General features: G+C 37.5%; 1 long non-coding RNA gene across 1 annotated transcript; it reads left to right on the top strand.

The window, feature by feature from the left end:
* Positions 1–2,167: 2,167 nt before the first annotated feature.
* On the top strand, positions 2,168–11,736 carry LOC139727092 (uncharacterized). Its single transcript, XR_011710731.1, has 3 exons — positions 2,168–2,305; positions 3,075–3,145; positions 10,300–11,736. It is a non-coding gene; the product is annotated as an uncharacterized lncRNA (long non-coding RNA).
* The last annotated feature ends 330 nt before the right edge of the window (positions 11,737–12,066 follow it).

Genomic DNA, 12,066 nt, shown 5'->3' with positions numbered 1-12,066 from the left:
AATTGAATATCCCAACATCATGATATTGACTGAACAGTTGGAGTTGAGACACTGTAGATAAGGCGTCATTAGCGCTTTCCATGGGCGGATACCGGAGCTATACGAGAAGCCATTATCACCATCATCATTATTATCATCGTCGTCGTCGTCGTCGTCATCATCATCATCATCATCATCATCATCACAAGAAGTACATGTATATAACTAATATTGCCAGGACCCAAGAGGTTAAAGTCGTTACTGTTTGGTTATCGTCATACTGCATTATGTGCACAATAAAAAAAAGTTTTGATGTTTGATAACATATAGGAATAGACTTTGAAACCATCACTGATATCTATGATTTTCTCTTTCATGACTCAACACTGGATAGACTTACATTCACCAGAAGGGATTTACAAAGCAATAAAAGTGATATATGTTTGAGCAGGCCACACAATGATATTCATACAATCATGGCTTAATTGTCATCAGTGTGATAACAAGTAAAAAGAACAAATTTGTATGAAAATACAGCTTCTATGGGACACCTATTTTCCTTCCTCGCAATGATTGGCCTGTGAGTATACTCTTGAACATTTGGAGGTATATATACTGTTCCAGCAAGTACATTCTCGCTCAATAATCGAGGTTTACGTGCGGTGGCTGCCTTCACAGTTTGTCATGTGAATAACCATTCGAGAGAGTGTGTGTGAATAACCATACGAGAGAGTGTGTGTGAATAACCATACGAGAGAGTGTGTGTATTAGTGGAATGAGAATTATAGAAGAGAACTGAGAGAGAAAGAGAGATGTGCAAATATCAGACGCTATTTTCGTATAAACATACATCATAGTAATTCGAATATAGTATTTATTTATTGATTGATTGATTTGATGTAATGTGCTGTGTGTAGATTGAATGTATTTTGATATGAGAGTTTATGTTTAGGAAGAGAAGATTGTGAGAAAATATTTTTTGAACCAAACTGATTATTTTTGCTGTGTAAAATGTGTTGATTTGAGCTGTTATAACAGCATCTGTATTAATAAGTATAAATGACCGGCATACACGATTAACATAAACTCAATTCATTTTTTAATAATTATTGAGAATAGTGATATGAGATATTGTATTTGTAATATTTGTTTTTGTTTTGTATTATAGGTTCATTGTGCAATGATTAAAATGAATAAGATTTACCTTTTGCTGTTCTATGCACTTTTTTTCTCATTGCTACCCTGTATCTTGTGAGTATTTTTAATGTATTCATGGCCCTTTGTTAACAATGTCTGTAATTCAGCCTCCGGGCTGCTATAGATATTGATGAATAAAACACCTTTTCAATTCAATTCAATTCAATTCAATTCAATTCAATTCAATTCAATTCCGTCACGATGAAACTAATGTGGTTTCCGTTTCATCATGTTCGCCTCCTCTTTGGAAAGTAATATATGTATATATTAATTCTAACGAACACTAAACAGTTTCCCGATGATCATTCCCTCTCTGCTTCTCTGCCTGCAGGCAAAGATAGAGAGAAATAGACATGTCTATGTATCTCTCTCTGCCTCCTTTTCTATAGTTTAGCTATTTGTGTCTGAGCGTGTGTGAGTTTGTCTATCATCTTCTGTATACCTGCTCCATCCTCTACCTGTATAGTATGCAACATAATACTATCTAATAACACACTGCACTCTTGCACTGTCACCTTCATGAACATGTGCATTTGACCGAGGTACCAAAAAAAAAAAAATACTAGTATTGTTCTTCGTTGTTAATCCTTTCTACGCCAGAGACCCTGGACAGTGTTTACAACGCTATGGGGTTTTCTCTGCCAATTGGCACTCAAAGCACACAGAGGGTTAATGAACAACAGAGTTTTAAGAAAACACAGCCCTGAACTATATAGGTACGCAGAAATAATTGGGCATGTTTCCCTGTGCCAATGGTGTGATTATGATGTATTAAACAAAACAAACAAAGAACAAAAAAATCGCATGATTATGTGACTGTTTCTGTCAACCATGTGCGTGTGAGAGACACCTGTGTGTCGACATTGTTCGAAATATGTTATTTCTTGGACACCCTGAAGTGGTTATTAAGGTATATTTGCTGTTTGCCAGAGCGGTCACGTGAGCATTTATGACGAACGTTTGGTGAGAGAATGCTTCGAACATTTTGATTTCGGATACTTCCGGGATCAGACTTATTCTTTCGTTATACTATACATCGAGCCCTTTCTCTCTCTCTCTTCGGTTTTCTGTCGTCAACGCTGTATACCATTTCTTCTTGTGCTATTACATCACGACTGCAGATATAAAGGTGAGTTTCAAATAGTTAAGGAGGAAGAAATATTGCAAGCAGTGTTAAGGGGCGTCAAACCAGATTGCACCATTCGTGGAGACCGAAGCTCGACTCCTGCCTTAACACTTTTGCTGCTTATTCCGTAATGCTGACAGTATTCTTTGACGTGCAATATTCGGAGACCCCCCATCTAGTATATTGGTATCGTTTTGTTAATGTAGTACACTTGTAATAAAAGTTATAAAGCCTCCAACTTTTGCACACTGTCCATGTCTATTTCAGCTCATAGTGATTTCATGAAGATCAAAATTATGTAAATTGCTCGCATCCATATGTGCTTGTAGATGCAGCTGTATAATGTATTATACTTTTGTTATGCTATTATTTGTATTTGTATTTGCTTCATGACATTTCACCCTCTTGTACAAATCTTTTAATGCTACTTTACAATAATTTTGTATTAATTTGATATGGAAATGAATAAATGAAGTGAAATGAAATGAAATGAAATGAAACGAAATGTAATTGTATCATAAGATTGCATTCAGGCTCACTCTCATTTATTATATATACATACCCATCTTTTCCTCCACACTGCAGTTCATGTGACTCATTTACAAAGTTATTTAGAAGCACGTCTATAGAATAGCTGAACCATTGTGTAGGTCCATGATTTATTGCCTTGAACGACAACTTGACTGATGCCTGCATAGGATCATCAGATTGAGAGATGTAACATCTAGGGCTCTTACAATGTATTGTCACATGATCTGTTTGTATCTTCAAGGATGAAAACTTCCGAAGTTCTTGTCGTCGTTTTGGTTGCCCTGGTTTCCAGTGTTCATGCAGCAGCCAACGGTTAGTGCGCTATGTCACCGTGTAGCTGTAAAAACTAGAAAAATATTTTTCGGGAATTGCCACTATTCAATGCATTGTGTAGATTTTACTTTCGCGAAACCTGCCTCCCCGCAAAATTCGGAAAAGTTTCATGCCATGAAAATTTATGTTTTATTTACAGAATATACTGCTTTTGTAAATAATGTCTGAGCAAATGAGAGAGAGAGAGAGAGAGAGAGATGATAATCAAAAAAAGTTAATTATTACATGGATATCCATAGAGAGACACGGAACACAGATGAAAACATAGACTAATAGTGAAAGAGAGAAAGAGGAATGCAATCGATACCAATGGCCAATAATAGAGGATTCAAAAAGGAATGAGGTAATTTTTAATAATAAATTCATTTTGATTGATGGACATACAATATTTGATAAAGAGTTATTTCTTAGGAATGTATATAAAGTTCATCATTTGGTAGATGTAAATGGGGACTTTAAAGGGAGAAGGGAGTTTTTAAGATTAGGATTTAGTGAAGAAATGATTGGAAAAATGTTTGAAATATTTTTAGCTTTACCGTCATCATGGAAGGGTACATTAAAGCGAGAAATGAATATGGAGGATACTCAACTGAAAATTGAATTATATTTGCAGAATAAAATATATCATATACAGGATATAACATCAAAACGTATATATAAAGCATTGATGAGGGATGGAATTGAAACATCATCAGCATATAATAATTTAGTTGGTTTATATAATTTTGAGGAAATAGATATTAGATTGATTTTTTTGAGGCCTCGGAAGTCTACTCTTGATTGTAAACTGCGTGAATTTCAATATAAAATGTTGTATGGTTTAATATATACAAAAGCTAAGTTATTTTCTTTTGGTTTTGTAGGAGATAATCAATGTACATTTTGTTATTCTGAGGTTGAGACTTATGAACATTTGTTTTTTCATTGTAGGAAAGTCAATCAGATTTGGAAATTGTGTAGTGAAGTTTTTGTTTTACCCCAGATGCAAAAGTTAGATTGGCAATCTGTTCATGTTGGTATTAAAACGCAGGATATTGGAAAAGGACAACTCATAAACCATTTGATATTATTGATAAAATGGATGATATTTGTATTTTCGAAGGAAAAGAGCAGGCCCCCTTTGATAAGAGAAATTAGAGAAAGAATGTTAGAAAGTAGAGAAGAAGAAAGGAAATTAGCAATGAAACGAGGTACGCTGGCCCTGCACAGCAGGAAATGGAATCAATTAATGACACGGGATACTTACTGCACTACTATTTGATACCTTTTTTGTGCTTTTTGTTGTTGAGTGTTTGGTGAACAGTTTCGATGTTTGTGGGCGTGTGTGTGTGTGTGTGTGTGTGCGCGCGCAAATATGTGTGTGTATCTGTGCTGGAGTGAGGTATACCTGGAGTATGCCTATTTAGAGGGGGGTGTGTTGTTGAGGTTATACGGGTGAGCGATGAAGGGGTAATGTTTATAGGTATGAATTATGTACAGACATTGATCATGAAGATTTGTAAAATGTTTGTATATTGGATTGTGTGTACATAGGTATGTAGGCTTTTTGTTGACACCTGATGCATAGGTATGCAGACCTTGTGTTTGACCCCTTATAACAATATTGATTTCATTATCTCATGTATAATCACTGCTGTGACGAATATACGGACGCAGTCAATGGGTATATTTTGTAATGTGTATTGTACATACGGTTTTGCTGACCCATTAGGCATTAACAATTGATTTTATAATTATTGCGGGGATGATTATATTTGTGAAGCAGTTACTGTGTATTGTATACTAGTAGTAGAGCAATCGAAAATTTACACAATGACAGTCCTAAGAATTATTTTGTAATATTTTGATATACGTTTGAAATGTCACGCTGCAAGCAACACAATTAAATATTGAATTGTAATCAATGATGGATGATGAAATCGAAATAAAATATTGTTTGAAACAAAAAAAAAATTATCCAAACATCCCCATAAAAAAAAAAAATCTATCTTCAGTATTTAAACAGTTGTAGATTATAGCTTGTCCGTCGTGTCCGTGCAAACTCTTTAAGGATAAAGGGTAGAGAACGGAATGAAATTGTATGACATCGTGTAACCTAAGATGTCAGAATGACAAAACTCGTAAATTAATGATTATGTGAAAAATATGCAAATCGTGTATCAGGTCGTGGATTCAGATTTGAATTTTTTGCGAGATAATGAGAAACCACTTGTGAAATACGGAGTACGCAATTTTATAATTATAGCCAAACTCATTGAGGTCAAGAGTATAATCTTTTATTCTTATGATTCAAGACATCCCGTATTTTGTTATTGTCATTATGTGTTTTGTTTTGTGTTGTGTTGTCTTGTCCTGTTCTTGCGTTTTACTTCAATTTGAACACACTATAGATAATTGAAATTGAACAAATGATTTCAGGTCAGCTAGAATTAGGGGACATTTCCTTTCTGGCTGCTACCTACCATAGCATATCAGTTAAACCTACGTATGTGTAATTGTCAATCTATTTCTGTAGTATTTTTTCCTTTTCACTGTATTATTGATATGTTTGTAATCGTATCCGAATATTGGTGTATGTATTGTTTTTTAATATGTTCCTTGCTTTGGTGAAATAAAGAAACTTGAAACTTGAAATTTTCTAATTCCAAGAGGTATTCAAAGACTATTTGATGAAAATCGGTTTTGAAATGGCTGGGATACCGAAAACCCAAGCAAAGCAAAGTGATCCTAATAAAAAGTGGGTCCCACGTTTTATTGGGACCTCTTTGTTATCGGATATCTCAGCCGTATCAAAACCAATTTTCATAAAATAAACTCTGAATTCCTCTTAGAAATGTATGCTCGTTAATATTTCATAAGAGGTTTCTCATTATCTCACAAAAATTTTGGAAAACTGAAGTCAAAACTATACCATCCCTTTAAGCGGAAGGGAAATGCTCAAGCCTCTATACAATGCTACAATCATTGTACATTCTTTTCATCCTACATAGTTTTATGCACCTTATTTTCTGTTACCCAGTGATGTCTATAGGGCTTTTTACACTTATAAATTTTTGCTTAGTCCCGTACCAACGGTGGGGCTAAGGGGGGGGGGGGGGAGGGCCTTAGCCCCACCGTTGGTACTGGACTATCCTTAGCCCACTTTCTGTTTACACTCGTTTTTGCCAAAGTGGGCTAGCCCCACCGATAGTCCGGTACTATCTGGCCCTGCAAAATAGCAGGGATAGCACCGCAATTGCGGTGCCAAGCAAGTGAGTGTAAACAGAACGAAAAAATAATCCGGGGCTAAGAGACGGAGACGAAGTCCGACCCCCACTGACCAATCAGAAACGTAATCAAGTGCTGCCGGTGCGTGCGTGTACGTGTACAGTGCACAGCGTAATCGTGAATATTCATGTGGTTTGGAAAGTCCGGGGCTAAGAAATACGAGTGTAAAAAGGTCAGCTTTCTCCTTAGCCCCGGACAAGAGATAGTACGAGACTAATTGGCTAGTGTAAAAAGCTGAAAAAAATTGGTACGGGACTAACGATAGTCCTGGGTCAGAGAAAGTCCGGGGTTAAGAAACACAAGTGTAAAAAGGGCTTATATGTTCTTGTCGAAAAATGAAATAAAACATTGAATTGAATTGAATTGAATTGTTCATGAACTGAGGGAGTGATTGGACGAGCCGTGAAAGTATTCGGGGGGGGGGGGGGGAATTTGCATAATAAGTCCCAATGGAAACTAGTCTTGTTTGACGGAGTTTAATCCCCTTTGCTTCCGAACGCAATACGCCCAATTCTCCTGTGTAGCTTAAAGTCATGATTATATCCTATGGTGGACACAAAAGCTTACAGGGTCTGTTTCTACTTTCAAATTCTTTGTCAGCGTAAGGAGAGTTTTCTAATGGGTAAATACATTTGTATCATAATAATTGGAACTGATTGTTGCTAACTACGTTATGCCTATAAAATGTCACTTAGTATTTTCGTAACTTTTTCCTATAAGTCTCATGAAATCGGATCTTCGACTGGTAATACTAAATTTCTGCGCAAACGATAGGGCGCTTAACACAAATCGACAAACCCATTTTGCTATCAGAAGTGCATCTTGAAATCAATATTTCACGAAAAAAAAAAGCAAAACCATGCAGAAAATCAAATATTTTTGAGATTACGGAGAGGTGGACATAATTGAGTAGCCATACGAGCTCAACAAAACAAGACCCTTTTCACCCTTGTTGGCTTTGGCCGTTTTATTTCTCTCTCTCTCTCTCTCTCTCTCTCTGTTCCTTTTCTTATCCATTAAATTATCTGTCTATCCAAGAAAGTTCACATAATAAGTATAGTGTAAGTATTTATGTTAATACGTGTTGTGATATGTGTCGTGCATGTGTGCGTGCATATATTTTTCTTATTCCTTATATTTCATACACGCACCTTTATTTGGTAAATAACCCATTGTTTGCTTTATATCAACTACAACCATAGGCGCCGGAAGTGGGGGGGGGGGGGGGGGGGGGGCAGGGGGGGCGGCCGCCCCCCCCCCCCCCATCCAAAAAGTGGGGGGGGCAAAATGCATTTTTGCCCCCCCCCCCAAAAAAAAAAAATAAAATAAAATAAAAATAATAATAATGATAATGATAATAAAAATAAATGAATAAACAAAGAAAATAAAATAAATATGTATATAAATGAATAAAAGGGAAAAAATATGGCTACAAACGGCAGCTTTTGGATTGTAAAATGTCAAAATTTTCAAGCTCGCTCGCTTCGCTCGCTCGCATCCAGCAGTTGAGCCCGGTGCGCCTCCCCCTTAATTTCTAAAGCGAAAAACATAGCTACGACGGCAGTTGTTGGACTCTAGAATGTCAAAATTTTAAAGCTCGCTCGCTTCGCTCGCTCGCATTGAATCGTTATGCCATTATCCTAATGTTGCTGACAGTAATTGCCAGTAGTTGCGCCCGATGCCCCCACCCCTTAATTTCCAAAGCGAAAGATAGATATAGCTACAAACGGGAGTTTTGGGACTGTAAAATGTCAAAATTTTCAAGCTCGCTCGCTTCGCTCGCTCGCATTGAATCGTTATGCCACTCTCCTAATGTTGCTGCCAGTAATTGCCAGCAGTTGCGTCCGATGCCCCCCCCCCCTTAATTTCCAAAGCGAAAGATATAGCTACAAACGGGAGTTTTGGGACTGTAAAATGTCAAAATTCTCAAGCTCGCTCGCTTTGCTCGCTCGCATTGAATCGTTATGCCATTCTCCTAATGTTGCTGCCAGTAATTGCCAGCAGTTGCGCCCGATGCGCCGCCCCATTAATTTCCAAAGTGAAAGATAAAGCTACAAACCCCAGTTTTGGGACTGTAGAATGTCAAAATTTTCAAGCTTGCTCGCTTCGCTCGCTCGCATTGAATCGTTATGTCATTCTCCTAATGTTGCTGCCAATAATTGCCAGCAGTTGCACCCGATGCGCCCCCATTTATTTCAAAGCGAAATATGTAGCTACGATTAAAGCTCCAGTTTTGGAACTGTAGAATATCAAAATTTTCAAGCTCGCTCTCTTCGCTCGCTCGCATTTTATTGTTATGCCATTCACCTTATGTTGCTGACAGTATATAATTTGTCGATCGTTTCACACCGTCATTCCATAATCCATGTAAGGAAAACTTACAATGTTCCTCAATGACTGCGTTGTTGAATGTATCACATTCCGTAATGTATTGTAGTCCCATTATTGCTCACGCACACACGCACAAGCATACAGACCGTCAAAATTACTTTATAGTCCATGGGCCAGGCCAGATATTGGTACCATCTGAGGTGGCAATACCTTTTTGGTGTCATTTTGTTTGTCGGGCATGTACTGATATGCTTATCAAGCTATGATAGCATTTCCAAATGAGTAGCTTAGTCATAGTAAATGAATTTTAAACCAATTTGGTCTCGTTGTTATATCCCTGTACTTCTGAATCGAGACCAACCGCTATACAAAGAAGAGCACTGTCTTCTGTATGTTCACAGGTGTTCTGTTGTAAACGCGGTGCGCTTAGTCTTTATTCAAGGCAGCGAAGGGAATATCCAAGGGTATGATGTCCACAGCGCTTAGTCTAATATTCAAGATGGCGAAGGGAATATCCAAAGCTCATATACAGTGTATATGTGTATATCCTTTTATCTGTGTATATCCTTTTATCTAAAAACAACAACAACAAAAAAGCAATTTCTCGTGAATTTTAGCGTATTTTTCAATTATTTATCATTTTCCGGTGAAAACGCTACGGTGAAAACGCTAATACCACGCCAATGTCGCTTTATTTCCATCCAACAATGAAAGATTATGCAAAAACAATGTACCGGTACACTACAATACATTATTATTAATAATGTTGGAAATGAACAGAGTGATTTTTGTTTAAAACTGATGTATTTGTTGAGAGGGTGGTATAAAAGCAGTATAGATAATCCCTTTTATTAGGAACTTTAGATATGATAACGGTACATTGGTCTAGATAAAGACTAAGCGCACCGCGTGACAGCTGTGGACATCATAACCCTTTGGATATTCCCTTCGCTGCCTTGAATAAAGACTAAGCGCACCGCGTTTACAAGAGAACACCTGTGGACATACCATGGAGCTCTGTTAGTAGCTCCATGGACATACAGAAGGCAGTGCTCGTCTTTGTATAGCGGTTAGTTTCTATTCAGAAGTATAGGGATATAAAAACGAGACCAAATTGGTTAAAAATTCAATTATTACGACTAAGCTACTCATTTGGAAATGCTATCATAGCTTGATAAGCGTATCTATGTCCGACAAACAAAATGACACCAAAAAGGTTTTGCCACCTCGGATGGTACCAACAACCCATTTTTCGGCTCTTGGCCCATGGACTATTATGGTTCCCCCCATGTTTCGACCCACCGTACGCCACTTTACATATATATATATATATATATATATATATATATATATAATAGATATGTGTGTGCGTGTGTGTGTGTGTGTGTGTGTGTGTATGTGTATATTGTGTAACATATGCATGGTCTAATCTTGAGCCCCCTCCAATGTTTGCCCCCCCCCCCCCCCCCCCCAATCCAAAACTGCTTCCGGCGCGCCTGACTACAACATCATCCCTCTCTGCTTGCCCACAACAGATCGTAAGATCTATATATCTGCTGGGGTTGCGGGTGGCGTGGCCGCCTGCTTCATGATCGTCGGCATGGCGTTTTTCTTCCACGAGTTCTCCTACCGCGACTACGACAGCGAACGTCGCAACGACGGCACACGATACACGGAGGTCGAATTCTCAAAGGGTCCGGTTTGGTGACGAGATGAACTGATGGGTCGAACAAGTCTATGGACGATATAACGAGTCTGTTGAAGGACAGTGGATTCACTACCTGGTGACGTAGTCATTAGGCGTGAGGGGGTTATGTAGGCCCTGAATGAAAAAATAATGACGAAGATTTATAGAAGTGTTACTCAGGCAATATGGGTCATTGTATCCTTTCCTTGACTTCTCTTTGCATCAATTAACAAGGACGTCTATTAAGTAACCTTTGATTTTCAAACTGAAGATTATGCTTTTATGAGCTGGCAGCACGCTTTGTATAATCGGACATATAGTTTGGGTAATGGTAGGGCATGGTGCTAATTTCAGCCTATAGCTGTAATCAAGCTCATGGTTCGCGATAGCTAAGGCAGGATCTGTTACAATGTGCAAAAACTGCTGACCATTGTAATTTTGTTCTTGGTGATCTCGACGGCGCCATAAAAAAAAAAAAAAATGCTTACAACCTGACACATAAAACAGATGGGCGCGATGACACTCTCTTATAGCAAGGAGCTTGAAGCTCCTTGCTCTCTAGGACCACCTCTGTCATAATAATCATCGTGATACGGGCAGATAGATAAACACAGGCTGTACATGTAGTCCAACATGTACCCCAGGCCCTGTATGGGATACTGTAATCGTTCATAAGCTTATCATATATCTTTGTCTGAATATTATATTTCCATATACAATGACAATTGTAGGGATAGAATCTCTCTATCTTTCGCTGTGATGGACTGTTCTTTTAAAATCCATCTTTCTTGCTGTTTTTCGAACCATATTATGTAAATTTCTACCACCGTTTTCGCTAGTTTTGGTGATTGTAATCTTTGTCTGGTCAATCGTTATCTTGCCATCATTTGTCTTTCTAATTGGTTTGACATAAAGGGAAATTAATGTAACAGTGAATCTGTTACGGGATATGTTGTATATTATGATACACATCATTGCATTATGAAAATCATTTAAATCTATGTGAATAAAACACTTTGAATAGGTTCAACATTTCGATGAAATTTAGACTCATAGCCTGAAATGATTGCTTGTAATACGTTTTCTTTAAGTGGTTGTGTTTAGTGACCATAATGTTTCTTTCATACCAAAATTTACTGAGTGGATGATTTTTGCCTGTTAGTTCTTTATATAGCATGGCTTACTCTTTGGTCAATTTCATTCCCTCAATAAAGGGATGGTACAATATTGGCGGAGATGAGAATTGGGCTTTTAACTTTTTGCGAGATACCAAGAAAACACTTATGAAATAGTACAGAGCATACCATTCTAAGAGGAATTCAAAGTTTATTTGATGAAAATCGGGTTTGGAATGACTGAAACATCCAAAAACAAAGTAAAACAAAGCGATTCTAAAAAAAGTGTGGGTCCCACACTTTATTAGAATCGCTCTGTTTTGGATATCTCAGTCATTTCAAAACCAATTTTCAACAAATTTAACGTTGAATTCCTCATGGAATTACATGCTCTTTCATATTTCATATCGGATTTATCAATATCTCACCAAAAAACGTTAGAAACCTCAAATTAGGTCTCAACCAAAACTTTACGATCCCTTTAAGCTGTAAATAGGCCT

This window comes from Diadema antillarum, unplaced genomic scaffold, assembly GCF_040938485.1.
Source record: "Diadema antillarum isolate AM-2024a unplaced genomic scaffold, OU_Dant_1.0 seq00000119_RagTag, whole genome shotgun sequence".
NCBI lineage: Eukaryota > Metazoa > Echinodermata > Echinoidea > Diadematoida > Diadematidae > Diadema > Diadema antillarum.
The sequence above is the reverse complement of the archived record's forward strand: the minus strand, read 5'-3'. Positions and strand labels throughout refer to the sequence as shown.